Below are 17,333 nucleotides of genomic sequence, written 5' to 3'. Positions count from 1 at the left end.
GAGTACACCAGGGGGTGCCCGACCTGCCAGCACTTCCACGCAGAGCTGGGTTGACCAGCAACCAGCTACACGCCCATCAGCACGGTGATCCCGTTCTCACGGTGGGGGATCGACATCGTCGGGGCCCTACCCATGGGGTCCGCGAAGAGGAAGTACATAATAGTCGCCATAGATTATTTTACAAAGTGGGTCGAGGCGGAGCCCCTTGCCCCTATAACAAGCACCCGGTGCACGGAGTTCATACGCAGGAACATTTTGTACCTTTTGGGGTCCCCATGGAAATCATCTCCGACAACGGGCGTCAGTTTGAGAGCAAAGAATTTAAGGCGTTCTGGGACCAATGGTACATAAAACACACCCGCGTGGCGGTGGCATACCCACAGGCAAACGGACAGGTGGAAAACGCCAAAAGAACTATAGTGGACGGCATAAAAAAGAACCTAGACGCAGCCGGAGGAACATGGGTGGAGGAGCTGGACACCGTCCTATGGGCATACCGCACCACCCCAAGAAGGGCCACCGGGGAGACCGTTCGCACTGGCATACAGGTTCGAAGCACGGGCCCCCACCGAAGCCGCGACACCATCCTATCGGGTCGCGGTGTACGACCTCGACCTCAATGAGGAACACCACGCCGCCGACCTCCACCTCATCGACGACAAGAGGGAGGACGCCATGGTCTGTGCGGAGAATTACCAGCGTCAAACAAAGGCTTACCACGACAACAGAGTCCGACCCCACTACTTCTAGGTTGGCGATTACGTCCTCTGGAGGAGGGAGGCAAGCCGACCCCAGGACGGAGGCAAATTTGTTAAGAAATGGGAAGGACCATATGTGATTGAAGCCATAGTACGCCCGTGCAGCTACAAGTTGATGACCCCGTCGGGCAAGACGGTGGACAGGGTATGGAACTCGGAGCACTTGCTAAAATTTTACCAGTAGAAACTCATTTGTACGGCCTGCCCCATCCCCAATAACAGGCCGGCTCCTCACAATAATGTTGTTTTCATTCGCAATGAAATAATGATTTTGTTGAGCAATTATCCTACCTCGGGTTGGGGACGTCCACGGGTACGCAAAGATTTGGGTACTCGGGCACCGCAAGGCCTGCTCGAGGACGGCCGACATGGGGTCGGCCGACGCAGAGGTCGGCCAACCCGAGGTCGCCCAACATAAGGTCGGCCACACCGGAGAGACCGGGCATGGCGGTTGCGTGTGCAGTGACCCCGACCGCCAACTTGGACATAACGCGCGCCCTAGGGGCGGTACGAGGTCCAACCTCGCCTGCCACCGAACGAAAGGATTCGAGGTGCGAGTCAAGAGACTCCATCCCTAGAATCGCTAAGACGTCCTAGGGGCAGTACGAGGTCCGACCTCGCCTATCGCCGGACGAGCGTAACGCAATCTGAACACTCTAGGGGTGGTACGAGGTCCGACCTCGCCTACCGCCGAACGGAAGGATTCAGGGTGCGAGTCAAGAGACTCCATCCCAAGATCGCTAGGACGTCCTAGGGGTAGTACGAGGTCCAACCTCGCCTATCGCCGGACGGGCGTAACGCAATCTTAACACCCTAGGGGTGGTACGAGGTCCGACCTCGCCTACCACCGAACGGAAGGATTCGGGGTGCGAGTCAAGAGACTCCATCCCAAGAATCGCTAAAGCGTCCTAGGGGCGGTATGAGGTCCGACCTCACCTATCGCCGGACGGGCGCAACGCAACCTTAACATCCTAGGAGCGATACGAGGTCCGACCTCGCTCATCGCCAGACGGATAGCGCAACAATGAGGGGCAAGTGCCTGGAGTGAGGTCGGCCAGGTGAAGGCCATGGCGACCCGCGAGGGGTCGGCCGACTTACCTCGTGAGGTCGGCCAGTCTCGCGTTAGCGGGCCGACTAGTCTTGTGTAGGCGAGTCGGCTAATCTCACGTTGGCAGGCCTGGAGGCCCACGGGAATACCTTTGGGTACAAAGCAAGCCACGCCGAGGAACAATCAAGACAAAACACGCGAGTAATAAGTAAAGCAGACAGAAGTATAAGGCGAAATAAACGAGCAATGTCATAGCAAACAATGTCATGGCGAAGCCAACAGTCTAATGCAAACAAAAAGGAACATCTGAGTGGCAACCCGTGCAACAAGATAACACATGTCTAAGCAAATAAAGGAGATAGTCGGTGCATACAACTAAATGAAGATAAGGGGTTGCCAACTCTAAAGGACATCAAGGCCGCATAGTCTCGTGGGCACCGTCTCTGCCAGACAAGTCAGCCTGAGTCTTCTCCGGGGGGGCATCCACGCCTGCAAAGCGAAGGAGGTCAGCCGCGAAGTCCGCACTCGACGAGCGGTCGGCCGACGAGTCCAGCGGGGGGGGGGGGGGGGGGGGTGGGGGGGGGGATCGGTCCACCCTCTCCCTCCACCATATCCATGAGGTCACCTGGCTTCTCCTCCAACTCCTCGGGTAGGCCCCACGCCACGGGGTCGAAGGATGCATCTCTCGCACGAAGGATGGAGTAGATCTTGCTCTGCATGGAACACTCCCCCGCCTCGTACATCGCCAACCCCTGCAAAGTCACACACTCACTCCCCTCGGGGAAACTCATAAGATCATCTAGGGTCTCCTGCGGGTGCTCGGAAAGGTAGGCCTTCGCGTCCCTGACAAAGGCTTCGGAGTCCTTGTAGCTCGAGACAGCCACCCTTGCAGCCTCCTGGTGCGCCTTCAGGGCCTCTTGGTGCACCGCACGCTCCCGCGACCAGCTGGCGATCAACTCAGCATGCTGACCCTCCAGCGCCACAAGCTTGTCGCTCACGGCCTGGCGAGCCCGCGTCTCGGCCTCCAACTGACCGCGGGTACTCCCTAGGACCTCCTCCATGGTCACGGCACGGGCAACCGTCTACACAAGGGCAAATATAAGTGGAAGACAAGATGGCAAGGAACAAGGAAGCACAACATGTAATCATAAGAAAGTAGTACGTACCTCTAGCAAAAGGCAGAAGATGGCGTATTCCTCGTGCATCGCCACGTCGCGGGACAGGCGGAGGCTGCGCAGAAAGGCCTCCGGAGGGACATCCCCACAAAGTATCGAGGCCGTAGGAGGGAGATGGACGGACCACTCAGTCAAGGTACCCTGAGGCAGCGCCGTGGTCACCGGAGCTCGAGTAGGGGGGTCGGCCGGCCGACCGTCCGAAAGGCGGTCCACGTCGATGGCGGACCTCTCTCACGTTGGCGCGACACCCGGGTACCTGGGGGGCCCGGACGCCCGAGGAAGCATGGCTAGTCTCGCCAGTCTTGAGGCGCTTGGGGTCCTCGCCGCCACGGCTCCGCAGACTCTCAACGAGGTTCATGATGGCAGAACGACGGGGAGCCATACCTACACCAAGACAAGTTAGTAAGCACTTCACACGGAAAACACATAAACGAACATGCACGTCAGCAGGGTGACAAACCAGAGCTGGCGGGGAGAGGCGTCAAATGTCCGGCTCGCAACTCGATGACATCATCATCCTTTGAACCCTCGCTCGAAGACTCCTCCTCGGTCTCCCCCGCGGAGTCTGGAGGGGGGGGGGGGGGGGAGAGTACCACGTGGAGGCAGAGGAGCGGGGTCACGGGAAATGCCTGCCGCAACTAAAGACTTATGATCAACAAGGGCCTGGGAGTCTAACAAAGCGGCTGTCTCGCCCAAGAACTCTCGGGCCAGGGCGTCGAGCTCCGGGGTGGACCTCGGGCAACGTCTCTTACGGAAGTACCCCCCCCCCCAAGGCACCTCAAAAGGGAGTGCCACACCCATAGAAATGAACACGAACCGGGGTTTCCAACCCTTGTTGAAATCCCGCACCTGTCCCATGATCTTCACCCCCGGCCCAACCGAAAACGCCATATAACCCTTACTCTATTTGGATGAGGAACTGGTCGCGTGAAAGAAGGAGTTGAAAAGGTTTAGGTTGGGGCGAATGCCCACCTCGACGCACCGAACAACGAAAGCCGCCACCGCCCGATGAGAATTAGGGACTAACTGAACCACAGAGATACGGTGGAAGTTCAAGACCTCAATGGTAAACGGGTGGAGCGGGAAAGCCAAACCCATAAGAAGAGACGTGATATGGACACCAAAATAATTGGGTCCGGGGGGCTCCAGTATACTCGTCCCCGGGGGTGGAATGTGGACCTCAGCGGTCGGTCCGACGAAGGCCTTCGCCAAGGCGATATCATGAGGGGTCAAGAAAGACCCGAATCCCTGGGGAATGGCGGAGTCAAGCACGGTGTACCGACTCAAGGGGAAGGGATCCGGAAGAGGTGTAGGAGTCAACATGAAAGGGGGATGCGTAGCTAGTGGGTCTGTGTAGGGGTACTCAAGGTAATAATGCTCAATATAAGGGGAAGGAAACCGATCTAAGTCAAGGGATTCGTCATCACTAAGCGGGAGGTCCGCGTAGTCAATAGAGTCTAGGACGGTCCAATAATCAATGAACAAGGGTAAATCTACGGGGTGCGCGTCCTCGGCAAGAGGCACTATACACATAAAAACTAGCTTCGGAGCTCTAAAGAGGGTTTGCAACGAAACTCACCCGACACAAGCAAGGAGGAGACGAACAAAGATGACGTGGTGGGGGGACGCGGCGGCGTGGGGTCGGCTTCAGCGGGTGGGGGTCGGCCTCGGCTGGACTGGGCTCGGCTGGCCGGCATATCGGCGGGCAGCGGCGGTGGCTGGACGGCGGTCGGCGGCGGGTCGTACGGCCAGAATTTAGGGAAAAAGGGGGGCATTTTTTGGGAAAAGGAGGGAAATTTTGGGGAGAGGGAAAGATGTAGCTTTGGGAATGTGGAGTGGGGTTTTGGGAGATGGAGGGGTATTTAAAGGGGAAGTTGAAGGGTTATGGTAGGATGAGGATTCTTAAGCTAATAAGGATGAACACAAGTCTGAATTCCAGCCCGGTTAGGAGTCCTATTGCGATGAGAATTCTACACGGGCATGGGTTGGATGTTTGGAACACGATTTGGGGCCACGTAATTATTGGGTTTGTTTTTGTAACACCCCGTGTTACGATCCCTAAAATCAATTAAATCATTTAATCAACTACCCAAAAGAAAGAATTAAATCACAATAATTAATTAGGAAAGGCCCACCATAGTCCACGGGCCCTTATTCCCAAACCCAATCCTTAGTCCCAAAAGGAATAGATTTAGCAAGCCTATAATATTAGTTCCTAACTAGGACTCCTAATTATATAAATAAGGGAGTTAAGAGGCACCTAGAACCCCACCACAATAAACGTTCCACCACCCCAAAGAGCTCCAAGAATTCCCTTAGAAGAAATCAAGAAAGCAAGAAAGCTTAAAGAAAGACCCTTCATAGCCAAGGAATTAATTAAGGCTAAGAGGTAAACCATGCCTCAACAAAACCTATTTTCATAGCTATGATTTCCCCCGTAGGATTTCCCCATATTATTGTGTATTGATGATTTGTATTATTATTATTGATGATTAATGGAATAATTCCATGGGTGATCTTGATGACGAAAGGTTCTTGATAATTATGGTGTTCTTGATGATTATATGACGTTCTTGATGATTATATGATGTTCTTGATGATTGTAGGATGTTCTTGATGTTTATGTGATATTCTTACCGAATCTTGATATTATAAGATGAATTGTGTCCTTGTTGATTTAAAAACGATTAGAACCCTAGGTTGTATCGTAGGTATTATTCTTGGTATATTGGGTGGGATTTCGCATGATTGGGTGTTTATTATGTTTAGAAAAGCATGATAGGTTATGTGCCGTTTGTTTCTTGATTTCGATCCGTTAATTGTCTACTATACGTGTGTTATCAATTGCGTTTGAAAATGTCTAAGCATGGTTTCGGGTTCCATAAAGGTCCCCGGGGCGTTTTTGGTGAAAAGAGTCAGTGGGGGGTAGGTGGAGGTAGGGGACCCGCCACCTACCCGCGGCCAAAAGAGGAGCTCCGGCAGCGGGCAGCCGGCGGGCGGGCAGCTGCTCGCCGGGCACCCGCTGCCCGGAACAGTACATACCGGCGGGCAGCCGGCGGGTGAACCCCCACCCACCGGCTACCCGCTGGAAATTCCCACCCTTCGGGACCCCGGCTTCCCCGTTTGATGTTCCCCCGACCATCGTGGTGTCCCAACGGACTCCGTCTATCGTGCCTATGTCTAGTTTGATTTTCGGGTACCGTTCGTAGGTCGTATGAGTTTATATATTGCATGCTAGTTGAATTGGTATCCCGTTGACCTAGGTGAAAGAAGTATGAACCCCTTAGGACTATTCTTAGTATGTGAAGGATCACGCATAGGTTTTGTTATACGTTTTCTCCCCCTTCCCAATGTGTTAATGTGGGTTGCATGTGCTTGCTATATGTTATGTGTGCATGTTACCCCGACTTGGTTGAGATCAATCGGGCTATACGGGCAGTCGGGTGGGCTGAGAACCATACCGGCTGTTAACCAGGCTGGTAGAGACCGGTCAGGTATATAAATATTATATAGGACTAAGATCCACTATACGGGCAGTTGAATGGGTTGAGAACCATCCCAACTGTTAACCAGGCTAGTAGAGACCGGTCAGGTATATAAATAATATATAGGACAAAGGTCCACTATACGGGCAGTTGAATGGGTTGAGAACCATCCCAACTGTTAACCAGGCTGGTAAAGACCGGTCAGTTATATAAATATTATATAGAGCTGCGGCTCATCGGTCGGTTGCGATCGACCCCTTCGTGCTGTGAGACGGGGCAGGGTGCTGCGGGGCCGTGTCAGAGCTATATGCGCTGACCCTCATGTATGGGCATGCGATTAGTCCTGCGGCGCCAACAAAGTTTGCTATGTGATGAAGTATGGAGGAGTTGTTGTTATGAGTATCTTGGGGATGTGACTATGGGATTGGTACCAGGGATTTTATATGTTGGGTTATGATTATTTATTGTGCTTATCTTATCTGTCTGGCCTGTTGTAAACGGCATATGCTGGGTATAACTGCTGTCTGTGCTTAACTCTATCTGTCGAGTCTATCCCTGTTTTAAAAGCTAGAGTTCGTAGGATATATCTTCATGTTCAAATTGGTTTTCGTATATCTATATATCTATATATATATATATATATATATATATATATATATATATATATATATATATATATATTGTATTTCAACGCGTTGGAGTGGGTTACCAGCATCTCTCGCTGAGCAGATATATTTGGCTTTCAGGCACAGCTTAGATAGTTTTTCTCTTTCGGTCTGCGTGCCATGATTTAGTATTGATACCGTTTGAGGATATTAGTTAGTTAGCCTTTGCACCTGAGTTCTCTAGCTCAGGTGTGGCATAGCACCCCGTACTCTGGTATCATGTTTTGGGATTTAATGAGATTTCACATTTATTTTACAAGTTTTAAATATCTTGAAAATCTGGGGTGTTACAGTTGGTATCAGAGCCTAAGTTGACCCTAGGACAAGACTCTTAAGACCAGACTTTAGGACAACAGGCTCGAACTCTAAGTATTTAGGAACATAGGATTCAGGAATCTTAGGACACGCGGTGAGATTGTGAAACCTACATATAATCTCCCTTACCTGGAGAAAACTTTCCCCCGTTATCACAAAAAGGGACATCAAGCCCCAATTTAACATTCTTATAAACATTGACCCAGGAAGACGACAACATGGCACCCAACAGAAGACAATCAAGGACTCCAGAACCCGCCGCGCACGACCCCCTAACCCAAACGCTACAACAACTAACACAAGTCGCCCAAGCACTAAGCGACGTGGCTCTCCGCAACGACAGGCCCCCACCACCTCCGTCAAGCGCAAACGCAGACTTCGCCGACAAGTCTCTAACCAGCGACCACCCACGTTCTCAGGAGAAGAGGATCCCGTAATCCTAGAGGAATGGATCCGAACCCTTGACAAAATTCTTGGGTTAGTGGAATGCCCAGAAGAACGCCGCGTGGAGATAGCCTCGTTCTACTTCGGACACGAGGCCGATCTCTGGTGGGTCCACGAGGGTCCCACTTACCAACAAGAACCGGGGTTCAACTGGGAACAGCTCAAAACGCGACTACGAGAGCGATTCTATCCAACACACGTGAGGGCATCCATGTACGAGGAGTTTCTCCATCTGAAACAAGGGGCAGCTACCGTCATGGAATACCACAAACGATTCCTTGAACTAGCACGCTTCGCACCAGGACTAGTCCCCATCGAGGTGACCAAAATAGAAAGATTCGTATCGGGCCTCAACTTTGAAGCCCGAAAGGCACTAGTGGTAAGCAGACCTCGGACTCTCAACGAGGCCTACTCCAGTGCCGCTAATCTCTACCGAATCCAACTACTCCAACGCGGGGTCCAAGAGCAGATACGAAAGAGGAACCCCGGAGGAGGGGCACCACCAGTAAAGAGAGCAAGAAACGACACCAATACAAGACCGAGTAACCTGACCAACCAAAGGCCACCCCTGGGGAACAACGACGCTAACACCAGGAGCTTTCCTTGTCCAAAATGCAACAAGAACCATAGAGGCAAAGATTGCATGGGCAATCCCTTGCGGTGCTTCAACTGCGGAGAAGAAGGACACAGGGCCTTCCATTGCGCCCAACCCCAGAAACCACGCACTACCACCATGGGACAACATGGGGGCACCTCTCATCAAGGAAACTACGGCACTCCTGGGAAAATATTCGTCATGAGCCGCACTCAAGCCGACCTCGGGAACGAGAACAATCTCGAGGAAGGAAACCCAACCCCAAAAGACGAGGACCACGCAGACCCCGTGGGAGAAAGCCAAGAAAACGAATTCTGTCTAGGATAAGTCGGCAATTTCCTTGTAATCACCTTCGTAGTAGAACTACTTACTTAGCTTAATTACTTGGAAATATTATAAATAAAAGATTAGTTCGAAATTCGGTCCTATTTACGGGGGGGATAGAACTAAAACTATACAAACTAGCCAAACCTCACCACTAAAAGCCGAAATAAGGAAAAAGATAAAGGCCCCATCATCAAAGAGCCTAGTGCTACTAATGAGAATTAAACTCTTGACCTCCCACTTACAAGACCAAGGTCTTGACCACTAGGCTAAAGGTGTTTCTTGAAACCTCAAGGGAACACTCCCTTGTTAAAACCCCACAAATCCCTAAAACCCACAAAATCCCCAAATCAAAAACCCTCCTTCTCCTTCCCCTTCTTCTTCTTCTTCCCCACTTTCTCCCCTTACTCCTTCCGCAAACACGCCACCGCCCCTCCCTCGACGTCGGAGACCCGAGACCGCCGCCGCCAGCAACCGAGCCACGACCTGCCACCCAGGCCGTGACCGCCTCACACCGCCGCTGCCGCCGGAAGAAAACCACGACCCTAAGCACCGCCCGTCGGCCACCTGGGCTCCGCCCACTGTCACGCACCACCCGACGCTACCACAGCGCCGTCACCCCCCCCTCACCGAGCCGTCACTTGGATTCCGCCCCGCCGTCACCGCCCTCGCAAACAAAGGAAACCACCGCCGGAAATTCACGCCGGAGAACCCGCCGGAAAAGCTCGCCGGAAAAACGCAACTCGCCGAAAAAAGGCCATCACCTAACCTAAAATGCCAAAGAAACCCCTCGGAACCCGTGCCCCGGAATAGAGCAACGCCGGTTATACCGTGATAAGAGGTAAAGCCCTTGAACCCGACCAATTCTCTCCGGAATTGGTCGATATGCTTAACTACCAAGGCCTCTTGGACACATACCTCGCCATCAAAGGGGACACGTACCCCGAATTGGTGAAAGAGTTCTATCAACACCTAGTGGCCACCAAACAGGGTGACAAGCTCGAAGTCACCACCAAGGTCCGCGGCAAGGAAATTATACTCTCCAAAGGCCGCTTGGCCAAACTCTTGAAATTAACCACCACGGGTGTGTCAAACTACGACCGAAAGGGGTGGATTGATACCCCAAACACGGGGTACAAGGACTATCTCGGGTACCTACTCGGGAAAGAAGAAGGATTCACCTCGGCCACGCGACCAAACCGGAAGTGGCTATCGGCGGAGCAAAAGATATTGGTTATGATTGTAACCGATAGCCTCCTACCCACAAACAATAAGAGCAAAGACGCGGGGAGTTTAGAGTGCACCTTTGCCTACCTCTTGAAGCACAAAATCAAATTCAACTTGCCGGCCCTCATGCTAAAACACATGGAGTTTTGCAAAACAAGCAACCGACTTAGCCTACCCTACGGGATGATCCTAAGTTGGATCATGGAGAAAAAGGGGGTGGATCTAAGCCACACTGAGGTCAAGACCGCGAACGGTATGGTCTTTAACGCCCAGAACCTCCGCCGCAACGATATTTACTACACCGAGGGAGGACATTACCTCACCCTCGAAGAAATTTGCCAAAAACCCGAGGATGAACGAAGAGAATTGGTCGACCAATTAGACATCTCCAACAAGAAGCTCAAACGGGCAATGCAAGATTGCGGAATTCTGGAGGGAAGTGAGGACCAGGAGGAGGATGACGAACCCCACCTGTCAGTGCAACCTCGATCAGGAGGGAACCCAAGAGAGCAAAACGAGGGCTCAGTCAATGAACGCATACTCGCACAGCTCAACCGGAAAAACCAAATCATGGAGGAAGGATTCTCATCCTTGATCCGTACGACACGCGCGCTGGATCAGAGGGTGGCAGCAATCGAGGCCACCTTGGGCACTCGCGGGGCATCCAGCTCAGGAGTAGGAAACCGAGGTAGACCTAAAACCCTTCTATCACAAACACCACCTGTAACACCCCGTGTTACGACCCCTAAGATCAATTAAATCATTTAATCAATTACCCAAAAGAAAGAATTAAATCACAATAATTAATTAGGAGGCCCACCATAGTCCACGGGCCCTCATCCCTAAACCCAATCCCTAGTCCCAAAAGAAATAGAATTAGCAAGCCCATAATACTAGTTCCTAACTAGGACTCCTAAATATATAAATAGGGGACTTAAGAGGCACCTAGAAACCCCCACCACAATAAACGCCCACCACCCCAAAGAGCTCCAAGAATCCCCTAGAAGAAATCAAGAAAGCAAGAAAGCTTAGAGAAAGACCCTTCATAGCCAAGGAATTAAATAAAGGCTAAGAGGTAACCCATGTCTCAACAAAACCTATTTTCATAGTTATGATTCCCCCTTAGGGTTTCCCCATATTATTGTGTATTAATGACTTGTGATGATTATTATTGATGATTGATGTGATGATCCCATGAGGGATCTTGATAATCTTGGTATTGGGAGATTCTTGATAATTATGATGTTCTTGATAATTACATGGAATTCTTGATGATTATGTGTTGTTCTTGATAATTGTATGATGCCCTTGATGCTTATGTGTTATTCTTACCGAATCTTGCAATTAGAAGGCGAATCGTATTCTTGTTGATATAAAAGTGATTAGAACCCTAGGTTGTATCATATGATGTTATTCTTGGGTTATCGAGTTGGGTAATCGCATGTTTGGGTGTTGATTATGTTTAGAAAAGCATGATAGGTTATGTGCCATTCGTTCCTCGTATTTGATCCGTTAATTGTCTACGTGTTGTCGTTAATCGCGTTGTAAAGTGTCTAAGCATGGTTTCGGGTTCCACAATGGTTCCCGGGGCAAAATTGCGTGATAAGAGTCAGTGGGGGGTAGGGGACCCGCCACCTACCCACGGCCGGAAAACACATCTCCGGCAGCGGGCGGGCAGCTGCCCGCCGGCGACCCGCTGCCCGGAACAGTAATACCCGGCGGGCAGCCGGCGGGTGGCCCCCCACCCACCGGCTACCCGCTGGAAAATCATCCCCCTCGGGATCTCGGCTTCCCCGTTTGATGTTTCCCCGTCCCCCGTGGTGTCCCAACGGACTCCGTTAATCGTGCCTTTGTCTAGTTTGATATTTCGGGTACCGTTCGTAGGTTTATGAGTCTATTATATTGCATGCTAGTTGAATTGGTATCCCGTTGACCTAGGTAGAAGCAGTATGAACCCCTTAGGACTATTCTTAGTATGTGATGGATCACGCATAGGTTTTGTTATACGTTTTCTCCCCCTTCCCAATGTGTTAATATGGGTTGCATGTATTTGCTATGTGTTATCTGTGCATGTAACCCCGAGTTGGTTAAGATCAATCGGGCTATACGGGCAGTCGGGTGGGCTGAGAACCATACCGGCTGTTAACCAGGCTGGTAGAGACCGGTCAGGTATATAAATATTATATAGGACTAAGTTCCACTATACGGGCAGTCGGGTGGGCTGAGAACCATACCGGCTGTTAACCAGGCTGGTAGAGACCGGTCAGGTATATAAATATTATATAGGACTAAGTTCCACTATACGGGCAGTCGGGTGGGCTGAGAACCATACCGGCTGTTAACCAGGCTGGTAGAGACCGGTCAGGTATATAAATATTATATAGGACAAAGGTCCACTATACGGGCAGTTGAATGGGCTGAGAACCATCCCAACTATTAACCAGGCTTGTAAAGACCGGTCAGGTATATAAATATTATGTAGGACAAAGGTCCATCAGTCGGTTGCGATCGGCTCCTCCGTAAGGTGAGACGGGGCAGGGTGCTGCGGGGCCGTGTCAGAGCTATATGCGCTGACCCTCATGTATGGGCATGCGATTGGCCCTGTGACGCCAACAAAGTGTGTTACGTGATGAGATATGGAGGAGTTGTGTTTATGAGTATATTGGGGGATGTGACTAAGGGATTTATGCTGGGGATTGTTTATGTTGGGTTATGATTATTAATTATGCTCAGCTTTATCTGTCTTGCCTGTTGTGGATTGTATACGCTTGTTATAACTGTTGCTTGTGTCTAGCCTTTTCTGTCGAGTCATTCCCGGTTTTAAAAGCTAGAGTCTCGTACGATATATCTTCATGCTTCGAAATGACTTTTCGTATATCTATATGTATATCCCTATATGTAATGTATTTCAACGCGTTGGAGTGGGTTACCAGCATCTCTCGCTGAACAGATATATTTGGCTTTCAGGCACAGAAGGTTAAGTCACTGGAGTGCGCTAGAGCTTGGATCATAGAAGTAGTTAGTTTCCCTTTCGGCCTGCGTGCCACGTTTATGCATTCATATCTTTGAGACATTAGTTAGTTAGCCTGTGTACCTGAGTTCTCTAGCTCAGGTGTGGCATAACACCCCGTACACTCGTACTCTGTTGGGATTTAATGAGATTGCACCCTTAATTTATAAGTTTTAAATATCTTGAAAATCTGGGGTGTTACAGTTGGTATCAGAGCCTAAGTTTGACCCTAGGAAAAGACTCTTAAAAACCGGACTTTAGGACATTAGGCTTGAACTTTAGGTGCCTAGGAGCATAGGATTCAGGAATCTTAGGACGCGCAGTGAGATTGTGAAACCTACACATAACTTCCCCACACTTTACCCTTCCCCATTCTAAAACCCTCCCCCACTTATCACTTCACCAGAAGGGCGTCGAACTCTAACTTAACATTCTTATAAACGCTGACCAGAAAGACGATAGCATGGCACCGAACAGAAGGCAATCCAGAACTCCAGAGCCCGCCACAGACAACCCTTTGACCCAGACCCTACAGCAACTAACACAAGTCGCACAGGCACTAAGTGACGCGACCCTTCGCAACAACAGGCCCCCACCGCCTCCGTCAAACGCAAACTCGGACGTCGCCCGACAAGTTTCGAATCACCGACCACCCACGTTTTCGGGAGAAGAGGATCCCGCGGTCCTGGAAGAATGGATCCGGACTCTTGATAAGATTTTTGGAGTAGTAGAATGCCCGGAAGAACGCCGCGTAGAGATAGCCTCGTTCTACTTCGGGCACGAGGCCGATCTCTGGTGGATCCACGAGGGGCCCACTTATCAACAAGAACCGGGGTTCAATTAGGAGAACCTCAAAACACGACTACGAGAGAGGTTCTACCCGACACACGTGAGAGCGTCCATGTACGAGGAGTTTCTCCATCTGAAACAAGGGACAACGACCGTTATGGAATACCACAAACGATTCCTTGAACTAGCACGCTTCGCACCCGAACTCGTCCCCACCGAGGTAACCAAAATAGAGAGATTCGTGTCGGGCCTCAACTTTGAAGCCCGAAAAGCACTAGTGGTAAGCAGACCCCGGACTCTCAACGAGGCTTACTCCAGTGCCGCCAATCTCTACCGAATTCAACTACTCCAACGCGGGGTTCAGGAGCAAATGCGGAAGAGGAACCCCGGAGGAGGGGTGCCACCAGTAAAAAGAACAAGGAACGACACCAACACGAGACCCGGCAACCCGACCAACCAAAGGCCACCTCGGGAAAACAACGACGCCAGCGCCAGGGGCTTCCCTTGCCCGAAATGCAACAAGAGCCATAGAGGCAAGGATTGCATGGGCAAACCCTTGCGATGCTTCAACTGCGGAGAAGAAGGACACAAGGCCTTCCTTTGCACCCAACCCCAAAGGCCACGCACTACCACCATGGGACAACATGGGGGCACCACTCATCAAGGAAACTATGGCACTCCCAGGAAAATATTCGTCATGAGCCGCACTCAAGCCGACCTCGGGAACGAGGGCGATCTCGAGGAAGGGAACCAAGACCCAGAAGACGAGGACCACGCAAATCCCGTGGGAGAAAGCCAAGAAGACGAATTCTGCCTAGGTTAGGTTGGCAATTTCTTGTAATCACCTTCGTGATAGAGTTACTTGCTTAGCTTAATTACTTGGAAATATTATAAATAAAAGATTAGTTCATAATTCGGTTCTACTTGCAAACTAGCCAAGCCTCACCACTAGAAGCCGGAATAAGGAAAAGGACAAAAGCCCCATCATCAAAGAGCCTAGTGTTGCCAATAAAAATTGAACTCTAGACCTCCTATTTACAAATCCAAGCCCCTAACCACTAAGCCATGAGTGTTTCTTGAAAACCTCAAAGGAATAATCCCTTGTTAAACCCCTCCAAATCCCTAAAACCCACAAAACCCCCAAATAAAAAACCCTTCTTCTTCTTCCTCCCCTTCTTCTTCCCCACTCTTCCCCTTCTCCTTCTCGTACACCTCACCGCCCCACCCCAAAGAAACCAACAACCACCCATCATCACCGCCGATCGACCGCCGCCACCGGCCGAACACCACCCGCCAACGCCACACCGCAGCGCCGCCGTCCCAACCGGCCACAACCCGCCACCCGGAGGCTCCCCAGCGGCGACCCGCTGCTCCTCCACCCGAACGACGCCACCCCACCATCTCACCAACGCCGAACCTCCACCTCGCCGCCGTCCCCCTCGAAAACAAGAAACCACGCCGCCTAGAATCTCGCCGGAAAAACACGCCGGAGCCCCGCCGCCGCCTCGCCGGAAAATCGCCGGAAAACGTCGCCATCAACCGAAGCACCACGACGCCAAAGAAACCCCTCGGAACCCGCACTCCGGAGTGGAGCAACGCCGATTACACCGTGATCGGAGGTAAAGCACTTGAACCCGACCAATTCTTTCCGGAATTGGTTGATATGCTCAAACATCAAGGGCTTTTAGATACGTATCTCACCATCAAAGGGGATACATACCCCGAATTGGTGAAGGAGTTCTATCAACACCTTGTAGCCACCAAACGGGGTGACAAGGTAGAAATCACCACCAAGGTCCGTGGCAAGGAAATTGTGCTTTCCGAAGGCCGTTTGGCCAAGCTCTTGAAATTGACCACCACGGGTGTGTCTAACTATGACCGAAAGGGGTGGATTGATACCCAAACTACGGGATACAAGGACTACCTCGGGTACCTACTCGGGAAGGAGGACGGGTTCACCTCGGCCACTCGACCAAACCGAAAGTGGCTATCGGCGGAGCAAAAGATATTGGTTATGATTGTAACCGATAGCCTCTTGCCCACCAATAACAAAAGCAAGGATGTGGGAAGCTTGGAGTGCACCTTTTCTTACCTCCTGAAACACAAAATCAAGTTCAACCTGCCGGCACTCATGTTAAAACACATGGAATTCTGCAAGTCAAACAACCAGCTTAGCCTACCCTACGGGATGATCCTAAGTTGGATCATGGAGAAAAAGGGGGTAGACCTAAGCCACACCGAGGTCAAGACCGCAAATGGCATGGTTTTTAACGCCCAGAACCTCCGCCGCAACGACATCTACTACACCGAAGGGGGACATTACCTCACCCTCGAAGAAGTTTGCCAAAAACCCGAGGAAGAGCGAAGGGAATTGGTCGACCGACTGGACATCTCCAACAAAAAGCTCAAACGATCCATGCAAGACTGCGGAGGTTCGGAGGGACATGAGGACCAGGAGGAGGAAGACGAACCCAACCCAACAGTGCAACCACGATCAGGAGGAAATCCAAGGGAGCAAGACGAGCACTCAATCCATGAACGCATACTCGCGCAGCTCAACCGACAAAACCAAATCATGGAGGAAGGATTCTCATCCCTGATCCGTATGACGCGCGCACTATATCAAAGGGTGGCAGCAATCGAGGCCACCTTGGGCTCTCGCGGGGCACCCAGCTCAGGAGCAGGAGACCGAGGAAGGCCTTAAACCCTTTCTATCGCAACACCACCAGAAATCCAGTCTACCCCAGCTAAGTCTACGATCCCTAAAATCAATTAAATCATTTAATTAACTACCCAAAAGAAAGAATTAAATCACAATAATTAATTAGGAAAGGCCCACCATAGTCCACGGGCCCTTATTCCCAAACCCAATCCTTAGTCCCAAAAGGAATAGATTTAGCAAGCCTATAATATTAGTTCCTAACTAGGACTCCTAATTATATAAATAAGGGAGTTAAGAGGCACCTAGAACCCCACCACAATAAACGTTCCACCACCCCAAAGAGCTCCAAGAATTTCCTTAGAAGAAATCAAGAAAGCAAGAAAGCTTAAAGAAAGACCCTTCATAGCCAAGGAATTAATTAAGGCTAAGAGGTAACCCATGTCTCAACAAAACCTATTTTCATAGCTATGATTTCCCCCGTAGGATTTCCCCATATTATTGTGTATTGATGATTTGTATTATTATTATTGATGATTAATGGGATAATTCCATGGGTGATCTTGATGACGAAAGGTTCTTGATAATTATGGTGTTCTTGATGATTATATGACGTTCTTGATGATTATATGATGTTCTTGATGATTGTAGGATGTTCTTGATGTTTATGTGATATTCTTACCGAATCTTGATATTATAAGATGAATTGTGTCCTTGTTGATTTAAAAACGATTAGAACCCTAGGTTGTATCGTATGGTATTATTCTTGGTATATTGGGTGGGATTTCGCATGATTGGGTGTTTATTATGTTTAGAAAAACATGGTAGGTTATGTGCCG

This window comes from Ipomoea nil, unplaced genomic scaffold (assembly GCF_001879475.1).
Source record: "Ipomoea nil cultivar Tokyo-kokei standard unplaced genomic scaffold, Asagao_1.1 scaffold2580, whole genome shotgun sequence".
In the NCBI taxonomy this organism is placed as follows: Eukaryota; Viridiplantae; Streptophyta; class Magnoliopsida; order Solanales; family Convolvulaceae; genus Ipomoea; species Ipomoea nil.
The sequence above is the reverse complement of the archived record's forward strand: the minus strand, read 5'-3'. Positions refer to the sequence as shown.